General features: G+C 45.0%; 1 long non-coding RNA gene across 1 annotated transcript; it reads right to left on the bottom strand.

Annotated features, from left to right (window-relative positions):
- Positions 1 to 1,598: 1,598 nt before the first annotated feature.
- On the bottom strand, positions 1,599 to 12,344 carry LOC139227154 (uncharacterized). The gene is made up of 3 exons (XR_011587397.1): positions 12,323 to 12,344; positions 8,323 to 8,569; positions 1,599 to 4,342 (listed from the first exon to the last, which is right to left on the bottom strand). It is a non-coding gene; the product is annotated as an uncharacterized lncRNA (long non-coding RNA).
- Between the last annotated feature and the right edge of the window lie 350 nt (positions 12,345 to 12,694).

Genomic DNA, 12,694 nt, shown 5'->3' on the forward strand with positions numbered 1-12,694 from the left:
CCTTTTTTTAAATTCACACAACAATTCTGGAATGAATAATTTTGCTGACTATTACTGGTCTCAGATTCAATAGCAAGTAAGTTATTGGAGCAAACACATTGCAATTCACTGCTAAGAAATTGAAATTAGATCTAGATGTATAAGGCAGTTCTTGTCACTCACGTGTCAAGTAGCCAATTAAATGGTTTATGCACAACAGAGGTCAGACCATCAACAGTCTTATTAGTGTCTATTGTGCTAGTGGGTGCTTAATGTTACTTTAATCAGCTCTTGTTAACGTAATATATACACAAGTTCTAGTGATGGGATTACATGGTTCAAGAGTGTGGAGGACAAATTACCAACAGTTAGATTTGGGAACGAATATCACGACAGTTAGTGGCTGCATGAATCATAACTGCAGTCTGTGAATTATTGATAGAGAAAAAAATGTCACCTGACAATTGACTCGCTGGTTGAGAAAAAGTAATTTGAATTGATATTTTTTTACTTTCACCAGTGGGTAGATCACCAGTTGATGGGTATTGAGCCATCCAGACCAGAGGATCCCCAGTAAATAAAAAGCCCAGTCTGTGATCTGACATGTAGCATTTTGTGTTTCAAAATTCCTCTTTTCTTTCTGAAATCTGTCACATGAAAGTAACTCGTTCCTTCCTCTAACCTCTAGTCTATTCTATTTCCCTTGGAAGGGTGGGGGGAACTTTAAGACGAGGCGGCAGGGGGAAGTTAAAGTATTAAAAATCGAAATCCCAACCACCAATCACACACTTTTGGCTTTTACTCAGGTGCGATGGGATCATGGAGAGGATGGAGGGGGTGGCCAGCCAACCCGCTGCCAGGAGGCTGGTTGACATTTTAAATATGATAATGAGGCCCTGAAGCCTCTGATTTAACCTGCTGTGCAGGTTTTACTGGTGTTGGCCGAGGATGCCAGGTAACTGCAGCTAGACGAGGACAACTTTGGGGAGCAATCCTTGTGGGTCGGAAGGAGCAGGAGTGATTATTCCTGCCCCCTCCCCCCACCCCAACAAGTTCACCCACCATCAGCCTGCCTCATGCAAACACCACCACCCGCCCCCTCCTAAAGAATTGGACACCCCCCGGAGTCTGGGATTGGACCCGCCACCCCCCCACCCCACCCCCGCGTATCAGAACCCCCCTGGGTGCTGGGGATTGGACCCTCCTCCCCCCCACAGACCCGGCATCCACCTATGGTTGCAGCCTTCTGTCCAGCCTTCTAAGCCCTACTGGAAGCCAGGCTCTTAATATTGTCAGATTTTTCTTACTGCTGCCAATCATCATGTGGCTGTGAATTCTGTGCCTCAACCCCATTGTCTCTCTCGATTCAGGACCATTCTTAAAACCCACCACTTTGATCCAGCTTTTGGTCTCCTTTCCTAATTTCTCCTTCTTTGGTTCAGTTTCCAGTTTTCCTTCGATCTCTGTCAAGCCCTGTCGGGGGAAAATGGGAAGGCTTCTCCTCCCATGAGAGGGCCCCCTGATATAGAGGGTCAACGCTCGCCCCAACCCGCGTAGCAATTCTCAAAGTTAGCAGACAGAGACGGATGGCAAGGTATAACGATCTTTAATTCCGAACGTCCGGGAACACCTCTCATCACAGCCGCCTGTGAGTGGAGATGCTCTCTGAATAGCAAAATTGTACATCATTTATACATTTCATAGATCCCTTCGCCCCCACCCCGGTACGACCTCCCTCAATCTCTAATTGGGTTACCTTATTAGTAATATTTTGGATTGATAGACCAAGATCTCAAGGCAACTTTTAGACCTTAACTGGGATGACCTCATTGGGTTAGAATTTGCTGATCGTACGTAGCGCCTAGAAGTCTGTTTCGAGTCTTTTCACAGAGTCTTATCTTGTCAGACTGGATGTACCTTAATGTTATCTAATGTTTTGGTACATCAATTGTACATCAATGTTGAATCAGAGGCCTCTGGGTCCTTTGCAATGGAATGTGAGAGGTCAGCTAGAGCCTTTTTGCCTCTTTCGCTGAGCCGATGTAAAAGCCGGTACTTTAAACCTTATTTCGCTTATACTCCTAATGCCAAATTTCTCTTACAATTCCCCCCTTTGGCCCTTGGCTATACGCCAAGTAGGCCATATTCCCCGGAAACTACTTCCCTGTGGGCAAGTCCCAGATATGTCCATTCGCCTGGGCGGCCATCTCCCAACTTCAAGATCTCCTGTGACTTCTCCCGCAGGGCTATATAAGGTAAATCCTTCCTGCAGGACTGTTTAAGTTTTCGTCCCTTATTGTCTTAATCATAGTGCGTGCCCTAACGTGTCGTTTGGCCTGTTTAATTTGTGCATAGGTTAACCCTACCAGTACCAACAGGACCAGGCCCTGTATTACTACAAGTACATGTGATATAATCCTTATCTATGGGTGGATCTGAATATTAAGTCCAATGTTCCACAGTTTTGAGTACCAAGGCTGGTCGGCCAGCATCGCGTTAGTGTCTCTTTGTAGGTTGTCTATTTCTTCCATCAGCCGGATATACTGTCGTCTTTGGCTTTGGATTCCTTGCACCAATTGTAATTGTTCCTCACTTAATTCAGGTATCTGTTTTCCTTGCGGTTCCCATACCGCCTCCTTGTACCCTTCTCGGAGGGTATCCGTGACCGTTCTGTGGATAATTTCCGTTGTCTCAGGATGTATGTGGTATCCATTTACGTCTATTTTTCCCAGGGCCTGAAACGGAAGTTAGGGTTGGTGATGACACAGGGGGTTAGTCCTTCCCTGGTCTTAATCGTTGGGTTGGCTGCTCCAGTGCTCACGTGCCAATCTCCATTCCCTTGTGGAGCAGCGATTGTTTCGGAATCGCGTTCGAGAGGAGTGCATCTGTTTGCATCTGTTTGTTTGGTGGAATCTGCAATCATTATCCGTCATTCTTAGCATATCTCGAGATGAAACCACTTGGTTATTTTTATAGCAGTCGGTTATGTCAATGCCTTTGGTATTATTGTTAATTTTAATCACCTGTCTGGAGGGTTGATGGTAACGCAACCGTGTTCGGTTTCTTACTTCACCGATATTGTCGGTTTGGTATAAGGGGTCTTCCTTTGTTACATCGTACTGTGGTATGGATAACACAAATCCGATCATATTCACATGTCCAGTGATGCATCTGAATTTTGGTACCCATGCCTGACTATTCTTTCGTACCTCGCATGTGTTATTCAATTTTCTGACTAGAGTCCATTTGTTAAGTATACTGTTCGGGATCCAATCTGGTATGTACCCATTCTGAAGTTGCTCTAGGTTATGTTGTACCTCACTCAGTATCCAGGCCCCATACCCGGAGCAAACTATCTCAGCTTGTAATCATTTACTTAGGTCGTTCCCCATTGCGTGGATCAAATTTATGGTCTTGGCATGTTCCTGTAATGTATGGGCCACTTGTAACAGTTCCCCTTCCGCGCCATCTCCCAACTTGGAGGGCTTGGCTATCTATTTCCCTCCCCAATAAACCCCTTAAGATTTGCGTTAAGGTGTTAACCCGGTCGTCTATTGCATACAGATCTATAGAATTCACCATCGCAACCCCTGCCGTATAACCCGTGCCTAGTGTTTCCAGTATTCCTCTTTTCGTTCGACTTTGTTCTGTTCCCTTTAAATCTCAGGGTAGTGGATTCTGGGCCTTCGAGGATTCGTTGTGTCGGGTTCTGGTATAGACTTATCGTTTCATTCCCACAGAAGCTAGGAAGGATGATATCCGTTAGGTTTAAGACTACCGTAAGTAGTCGCTGACGCACCCCAAAATATATCCTTTCCTTAGATTCCTTTATTACTAGCCTCCCTTTGGCTCCAGTCCTTATGGACAGGCATATGGGGGGGGCTTGCGTGGTTGTCCCCAGGGTGGTTGTCGGGGCAGCGGTAGGGGGTCTTTCTCGGACAAGGATGTCCCAACACCACTGGTCCGTACCCACGCACGGGGAGGCCAACATATCTTCCACCTGGTATTCCCTTGTCATGGCCTTCCCGAGAATTGAGCGAAGACAGATGTACACCGTATCTGTGTCCCCTCCCTATGAGTGCAACTTCCCTGTTCTAACATGAAGCATACGGCGGTCTCATTTACTGCTAATGTTATGTTCTTGTTATTGTTCCACCCCCACTATCGGTTGGAATCTCTGTTAAGTTGTGTTATGCCCGTTAGTCCAATGCTACAATTTAAATCTACCGCTGTGCCAACTACCACCATTAGGGTTTTTGAATTGGGATCGCAGCTAACGTTTTCTGACGTCTTATAGTATAGGCCTTGAGGTCCGTTACTTTCTTCATCAGTGGATGTTCCGGCTCCAAGGAGGGATAGGATCCTGTAAAACACAACGTTTTCCGGTGGCCACCGGTTGGTTAGGATCCAAATCGTTTCAACTGGGTCCAGTAATTCCATTTGCCAACACCTCCTATGTCTATGCAAGCGCATGTGTCATTAACCATAATCACCTGGTGGGGTCCGGCCCATTTTGGTGAGAATCCGGGTCTTTCAGGATTTATCTTTACCATGACCCGGCTCCCTAGTTGAGGTACCTGAACCCTTTGTTCCTTCGTGTCCCTTTCTAGATCCCTAACAATTCGTTGGTCTCTGGCTTGTGCTTGTAATTTATGTGATCGTTTACAAAGTTCCATCACGAACCTCCGTATCCTGTCCTTGTAGGGCCCTACGTCATCACTTCCAGTAGCCAGCACTTCTGGCAGCCTCATGGCTCTTTCTGTTATTAGTTCAAAGGAGGTCAGTCTGGTAGTCCGGTTAGGGATAGGTAGCTCTTAATTTCATTAGGATTCGTGGTTGTAACTCAACCCACCCCTGTCCGGTCTCTTCGATTGCCTTAGCCAGTGCTGTTTTTAAGGTCCTATTCATTCGCTTTACCAATCCGGAAGACTCAGGGTGGTATGGGATGTGGAATTTTTGTTTAATCCCTAACAGGACGCAAGCTTACTTCATGATTTTTTTCTGTAAAGTTTGTACCCTGGTCTGAGTCCAACTGTCGTGGCATTCCTCACCTGGGTATTATTTCCCCGGCCAGGATCTTAGCTACTGTATCAGCGGTGCAGTTTCTAGTGGCGAAGGCTTCTACCCATTTTGTAAATTGGTCTATTATTATCAGACAGTACATTTTTCCCCTTTGGCTAGGCAGTGGCCCAGTAAAGTCTATTTGTAAGGCTTCCCAGGGTCCCTTTGGGCGAGTTTGGTGTCCCAGCCGGACCTTTATCTTTTTCCCCGGGTTGTGTTTAGCGCATGTTATACATTTCCTACAATGGTTTTCTATGTCTCTACCCATTCCTTTCCACCACCAACATCGTGACAGGGAGTTCATCATGCCGGTCCTACCGGTATGGGTGTATCCATGGTAGAGACTCAACAGGTTCTGTGGATACATTCCGGGGCCACTACATTGTCACTTTTCCCCCAAACTCCATTCGCCCCCCTTTTAGCTCCATTCTGTTCCCATCCTTCTGTTTCTGGTGGGATTCTCTCTGTATCTTGAGTATGTTTACTTCCTCCGTTTGGATAATACATGAGCCAATCGGGTCATTACTAGTCATATCTAATTCGGCTGCCGTTTGGCAGCTTCATCTGCCCAGGCATTTCCCTGCTGGTGCCTGCCCGTGATCTTTAGATGCGCTTTAATTTTTATCACTGCACATTCCTGAAGGAGGAGGGATGCTTGTACCAATTCCTTAACTATCTCTTCGTGTAATGGGTCCCCCTCCCGATGTCACGTACCCCTGCCTCTTCCAAGCAATCATATAATCAGGTACCACCCCGAAGGCGTAACGGCTATCGGTGTATATGTTGACCCTTTTCCCTGCTGCTAGTTTTAATACTTCGGTGAGGGCTACCAATTCCACTACCTGAGCCGATAGGTTTCCCTCTAAGGGTCCCCTTTTCCTGACTTGTCCATTGTTGTCCACCACTGCCCATCCTGTTCGTGGGGTTCCGTCTACACTTACCCACAATGGGGTACATTGGCTCCATTACCACAGTTGATGGTGCTATGGCTGTGCACTGCACTATCCGTCTGGTCATGTCTTTATCTCTTCTAGCTTATTTATCTTAGCTTCTAACTCTTGAATTTGTTTTGCTTGAGTATCTATCTGTCCCTTATAGCAGGCGAGTATTATTACACAGGCTTTCTTCGTTTTATTTTTATTCTGAAAATCCCACATTTCATCTGTCTGTCAGGTGAGTCTTCTTTCTTTTATTAAGAAATCCAAATTAATAATGTCCAGTATAAAACAGTTGTCAATGGAAAGGGTTAACTCCTTTACAGGTTTGTAAGACGGCCTGACGTCATTATGTGACTTTGCGTAATCAGCCGAAATTTTTCCCAAGTCTTTGTGCTTTCAAAACTTGCTTAGGAATCTGTTAAAACAGTAGAAGTCATTAGTAAAGTTGTCATAATAAAACTTCATCGGAAAGACAGCATTTTAGATTAAACTCCAATTTCTCTAAACTTCCTATTTAAATACTTGCCGTAGATTTTTTCATTGATTTAAAACGAGACCACACATTTTTAATAGCTATTTTGTTTACTGAAATCCAATTTTCACACAAGCTATATACATTCCAGCATTTCGTTTTTATGGTCCCGTTCACTGGGCAAATCTTGTGTTTTATTTCTCTCCATGCCGGTTCCATCTTTTTTTAAGAATTCTCTAATTCCAAGTTTTTTTCTTCCTTTGCTGGGTTTGCATAACTTAGATTTTTTTTCCCTTTTGAATCTGAACTTAATTTTTCTTGATGACCTTCCTCTATTCCATAGTTAAACATCTTTTTTTCTCTTTCTCGGCACAAAACTTCTGTGTCGGGTTTAACTCGTAAGTTTTTATATTAAAACCAATATCATTTTCACAGCCAATTTAAGTCTCCTTTCTTCAAATTAGGTTTTGTATTTTGATGATCTTCCTCCAGTCCATTTTCCTAAAGATCTTTGTTTCTCTTTCTAACAGCTGCAGCTTTCAAGGTCGCATTTTTGCCTTTTGATAAAAACACGCTGTCCTTTGTAAATTCAATGTGTTTTTCCAGCATTTTTCTTTTCTTTTATTAATTTTCCATTTTTCTCAGCTTGCATTTTATCCCAGTGGACAGTTTTCCTAGGATCCTGGGGTCCCACCCCACCTTGTAGGTTGTATTCCTTCTTGTTTGCGCTACGCACGATCAATACCGGCTTCTCCGGGTTATTACCGTGTCACACTTCGGGACATAGACCTTATTTAGTAGAGACCCTTTTGGTCCCCAGTTTCATTCTTCCTCCTTTTTTTGCTGGCCTGTTCCCTCATTGGTTTTATTCCCTTTTTCCGTTCCCTCATTGGTTTGATTCGCCTTTTTACTAGCCGGGTTACCCATCTTACTTTGGGGAAGGTGTAGGGGCCTTGGGCATTCTGTTTAATTCGTGTTTGGGATGCAGGACGTCGTCTATATATCTCCCCTTGGCACTGTACACTCGTAGTTTTGGTCTCCTAACCTGAGGAAGGACATTCTTGCTATTGAGGGAGTGCAGCGAAGGTTCACCAGACTGATTCCCGGGATGGCGGGACTGACCTATCAAGAAAGACTGGATCAACTGGGCTTGTATTCACTGGAGTTCAGAAGAATGAGAGGGGACCTCATAGAAACATTTAAAATTCTGACGGGGTTAGACAGGTTAGATGCAGGAAGAATGTTCCCAATGTTGGGTAAGTCCAGAACCAGAGGTCACAGTCTAAGGATAAGGGGTAAGCCATTTAGGACCGAGATGCGGAGGAACTTCTTCACCCAGAGAGTGGTGAACCTGTGGAATTCTCTACCACAGAAAGTTGTTGAGGCCAATTCACTAAATATATTCAAAAAGGAGTTAGATGAGGTCCTTACTACTAGGGGGATCAAGGGGTATGGCGAGAAAGCAGGAATGGGGTACTGAAGTTGAATGTTCAGCCATGAACTCATTGAATGGCGGTGCAGGCTAGAAGGGCCGAATGGCCTACTCCTGCACCTATTTTCTATGTTTCTATGTACTGCCACGCTTCTGGGTCAATATGTCTCGTCCCTGCGCCGTACACTCGTACTGCTATGGGTCAATAGGCCTCGGCCCGATCTCTTCCCTTGCGTCATACCCTCGCACTGCCGCGCTACCGACACGCTACGCGCATCTCAGAGTATGCCTTTTAACCCCCTCCCACCCAGAGATCATCCCTGTCCTCCATCTCCATCCCTCCGGGACCTGCTACAGACGGTTCTTTGTAAACTGGGAGGGAAGGACATCTGAACAATGCCACAGCTCTAACTTGAATGTGGTAAATTAAACATACTCACCCCAACAGCTGGATCATTGTTCCGTTCGGGAAGTTCTTGTACCCTGCTCGCAGCGCCAAATATAGGGGGAAAATGGGAAGGCTTCTCCTCCCACGAGCGGGCCCCCTGATAGAGGGTCAACGCTCGTCCCAACCCGCATCGCAGTTCTCGAAGTTAGCAGACAGAGACGGATGGCAAGGTACAACGATCTTTAATTACAAACATCCGGGAACACCTCACATCACAGCCACCTGAGTGGTGATGTTCTCTGAATAGCAAAATTGTACATCAATTATACATTTCATAGATCCCTTCGCCCCCTCCGGTACGACCTCCCTCGATCTCTAATTGGGTTACCTTATTAGTAATATTTTGGATTGACAGACCAAGATCTCAAGGCAACTTTTAGACCTTAACTGGGATGACCTCATTGGGTTAGAATTTGCTGATCGTACGTAGCGCCTAAAAGTCTGTTTAGAGTCTTTTCACAGAGTCTTATCTTGTCGGACTGGACGTACCTTAATGTTATCTAATGTTTTGGTACATCTGGGTCCTTTGCAATGGAATGTGAGGTGTCAGCTAGAGCCTTTTTGCCTCTTTTGCTGAGCCGATGTGAAAGTCGGCATTTTAAACCTTATTTCACTTATAACTCTAATGCCAAATTTCTCTTCCAAGCACCTTGGGACATTTATCTATGTTGAAGACGCGACATAAATGCAAGTTTGCATTGTTGTTTTTAAACTTATTTTGACCGACTTTAATGAATTTGGCTTCTCTTTAACGGTCAGAAAACTGTGGGGAACTTGACTCCATGCATCTATGTAGCGATTTTCGCAACCTCAGGACATCCCAAGTGTTTCACAGCCAATGAAGTACTTTTAAAGTGTAGTCACTATTATAATGTAGGGAAATGCAGCAGCCGATTTGGGAACTCCCTTGCTCTTCTTCACATAATGCCATGGGAGTTTATATGTCTACCTGTGAGAACCCGCTTATAATTGCGCTCAGTGATTACATGGTTTTTGAGGGAAACGCTAGCTCTGCCTTCATTTGCATGATTTTCAAATCCTTAATGAGGTTCGCACACACCAGCAGCTTGGGCCTTGATCATCTACTGGTGCCCAGTCCATAAATACCAGGCAGCGCATTCTTGACACACTTTTGGTGTAAGAACTCTTCCCTGAATTTTCTGCCTTTCACACACCAAGCTCATACACGCACCGCAGGCACAATGCTGTCGATGATCTCCACTTCCATTCATTTAAAATAGATTTTAAAAGGCCCAGTGGTTTTATTAACACAGCAGGACATCCCAGTGACATTTATTTATCAGAATAACAGTTTCAACACTTGGAACATCTGCTGAGGAGAATACTTTCTCGAGATTAGACAAATGTTCTCTGTATGAGCAGAATAGAGGTTTATTAGTAACTTTCAGCACTATGCTGTTTCGTCAAATCCTAATAACGTAGAGCGGAGCTCAAAGATTCCAGCAGCTATGATGCAAAGCTGTAATTACATTTTTTCCATTGGCTTTTCAGTAGTTTCACCATTGAAAGCCAGTAAAGAGAATACAATATTACAAAAATACAATTACTATAATGCTTGCTTTTCATAGATGTAACTGTTGTGTATGTATATACCCTGTACATTCAATGTACAGTTACATAAGACCAATGAATGTATCTCTACACTGTATACAATATGCCCGTACCACCAGAGGGTGCAACAGAGGGAGACCTAGAGCTCACCTGTACACCGCAGGTAACCAGGTATAAAAGGGAGCCCACTTTAATGTAACCTCATTCAGAAGCTGCAACAAATGGACTAAGGTCACAACAGTTCAAGTGCAATACCTTACCTCGTGGAGTCATTACTAGAGTGCCTGAAAACACCACAGTAACAAAGATGTATTATCACAAGGTATTTTACATAATCTAAAAAAGGAACGACTTGCACAACTCTTAGAAGCATCATGGACTGAATTATATGAACAATATCGTCTTCCTTCAATAAAGGAAAGCATCATCCCAGAACTGTAGAGATATTTCCACGCTGGAAATTAATTTATAAAATGAAAATACAACAAGAGTGTTGCAGACTAAATAAAAACTGAATGTGTATTATATGTCTTTTATTTCCATTGAAGGATTTGATCGTAAGTCACTTACAACTTTCAGTCAGTTGGTACTTACATTTATAAAATTGTAATCCCTATCACTCATTCAGCATCCTAAATATATTGGTGATTATGGTATATCAGAACCCGTGAAAGGTTAGCTACGTTAACAGTTTATGTATGCAAGACAGATATATTATTTTAGAATAAGTTTACATAAATTATTAAATTTATATAAACTGGGTGGTGGTGTGAGCTGTGAGGAGGACGCTAAAAGGCTGCAGGGTGACTTGGACAGGTTAGGTGAGTGGGCAAATGCATGGCAGATGCAATATAATGTGGATAAGTGTGAGGTTATCCACTTTGGGGGCAAAACACAACGGCAGAATATTATCTGAATGGCGGCAGATTAGGAAAGGGGGAGGTGCAACGAGACCTGGGTGTCATAGTTCATCAGTCATTGAAAGTTGGCATGCAGGTACAGCAGGCGGTGAAGAAGGCAAATGGTATGTTGGCCTTCATAGCTAGGGGATTGGAGTATAGGAGCAGGGAGGTCTTACTGCAGTTGTACAGGGCCTTGGTGAGGCCTCAGCTGGAATAGTGTTCAGTTTTGATCTCCTAAACTGAGGAAGGCGTTCTTGCTATTGAGGGAGTGCAGCGAAGGTTCACCAGACTGATTCCAGGGATGGCTGGACTGTCACATGAGGAGAAACTGGATCAACTGGGCCTTTATTCACTGGAGTTTAGAAAGATGAGAGGGTATCTCATAGAACTTAAGATTCTGACGCGACTGGACAGGTTAGATGCAGGAAGAATGTTCCCGATGTTGGGGAGGTCCAGAACGAGGGAACACAGTCTTAGGATAAGGGTAGACCATTTAGGACTGAGATGAGGAGAAACTTCTTCACTCAGAGTTGTTAACCTGTGGAATTCCCTACCGCAGAGAGTTGTTGATGCCTGTTCATTGGATATATTCAAGAGGGAGTTAGATATGGCCCTTACGGCTAAAGGGATCAAGGGTTATGGAGAGAAAGCAGGAAAGGGGTACTGAGGGAATGATCAGCCATGATCATATTGAATGGTGGTGCAGCCTCGAAGAGCCGAATGGCCTCCTCCTGCACCTATTTTCTATGTTTCGATATAGTTTGGATGGCCTTCACTCTTAAATGGAAAATGAAAATAAATGCTGCTATAGAGAATCAGAGCTCAAATTATATGGGACATTAGGGGGAGAAATTGGCCTCCTTTGCGCCTCCAGCTAGCGCCTCCGGGGGGAGGGGGGGGGGGGAGTGGCGATAACGGGGTGCTAACAGCTTTGCGACCAGGCATGGCGAAAGTACCGATGCCCGCGAACTTCCCTGACGGGTTAGCGCTGGCGGTAAACCTTACCGCTTCGATCTCCTGCGTCCCAGAGAACGTGACGTCATCTGGTGCGCAGTGCCTCGTTGCCGCCCCAGATCCTAAATTTGCATCCGCCTCCTGCAGCATTGTCCGGTATCAACAACAGAGGCGCTGTGAGCTCGGCCGACTGCTTGGGGAGCGGTACGAGGGCATGAGTGGCCTAGTAGGCCAAAATTTTAATTTCACCTCCCTGTGCTGCGTTTTGATTTTTTCCCCTGCTGTGATTGATCAGAGTGCTTGGGGCTGATCTTCGCGGATCGCAGGTGCCGTCGTCAACCAGTCGAAGCCTGATCTTCAAATGACCTCAGCATTGGCCCTTCCCTTTGAGGGAGGGAAAGAGCCTGTGGACCCAGCAGCGCTGCATGGGACATTGTGCCGCGCTCTGCCGCTACCACCACTCTTGCCCACGTTTGGCGCTCCATGGGAAGTGGTAGCGCTTGATTTAGTGGTCCACTTCCTTCCTGGAGCGCTAAATCGGAAGTTCGCGTCGGCTATACTTACGCAGTGCCCAGAAAAGTTAGCGCCCCAAACGGGGCGCCATGCAATTTCTAGTCCTGGACGATGAAGTGGAAAGGTTGAGTACAGAGGAAGAGCTGCTGAATCAAACATTGCCTCATTTCCTGTGTGACTTTTCTCGGGGTCCTTCCTCTTTGCTGCCCTTTATATTTGCTGCTTTGCTCTCCGTATTTCCCACATTGAAAAAAAAGCTGAATAATTGCCTGTATAGTGTGGAGCCACTGACGTTAATACCACTTTTGTGGTCAACATCGGCCACTTATCCAGTAGGCCACCTGTGTGACATTGCCTCGCAATCAAGCAATACAATCTCTGACGTAAAACTGGGTGACATGATGTACAGCAGAACATCCGAGA

Source organism: Pristiophorus japonicus, chromosome 16 (genome assembly GCF_044704955.1).
Source record: "Pristiophorus japonicus isolate sPriJap1 chromosome 16, sPriJap1.hap1, whole genome shotgun sequence".
Taxonomy (NCBI): domain Eukaryota; kingdom Metazoa; phylum Chordata; class Chondrichthyes; family Pristiophoridae; genus Pristiophorus; species Pristiophorus japonicus.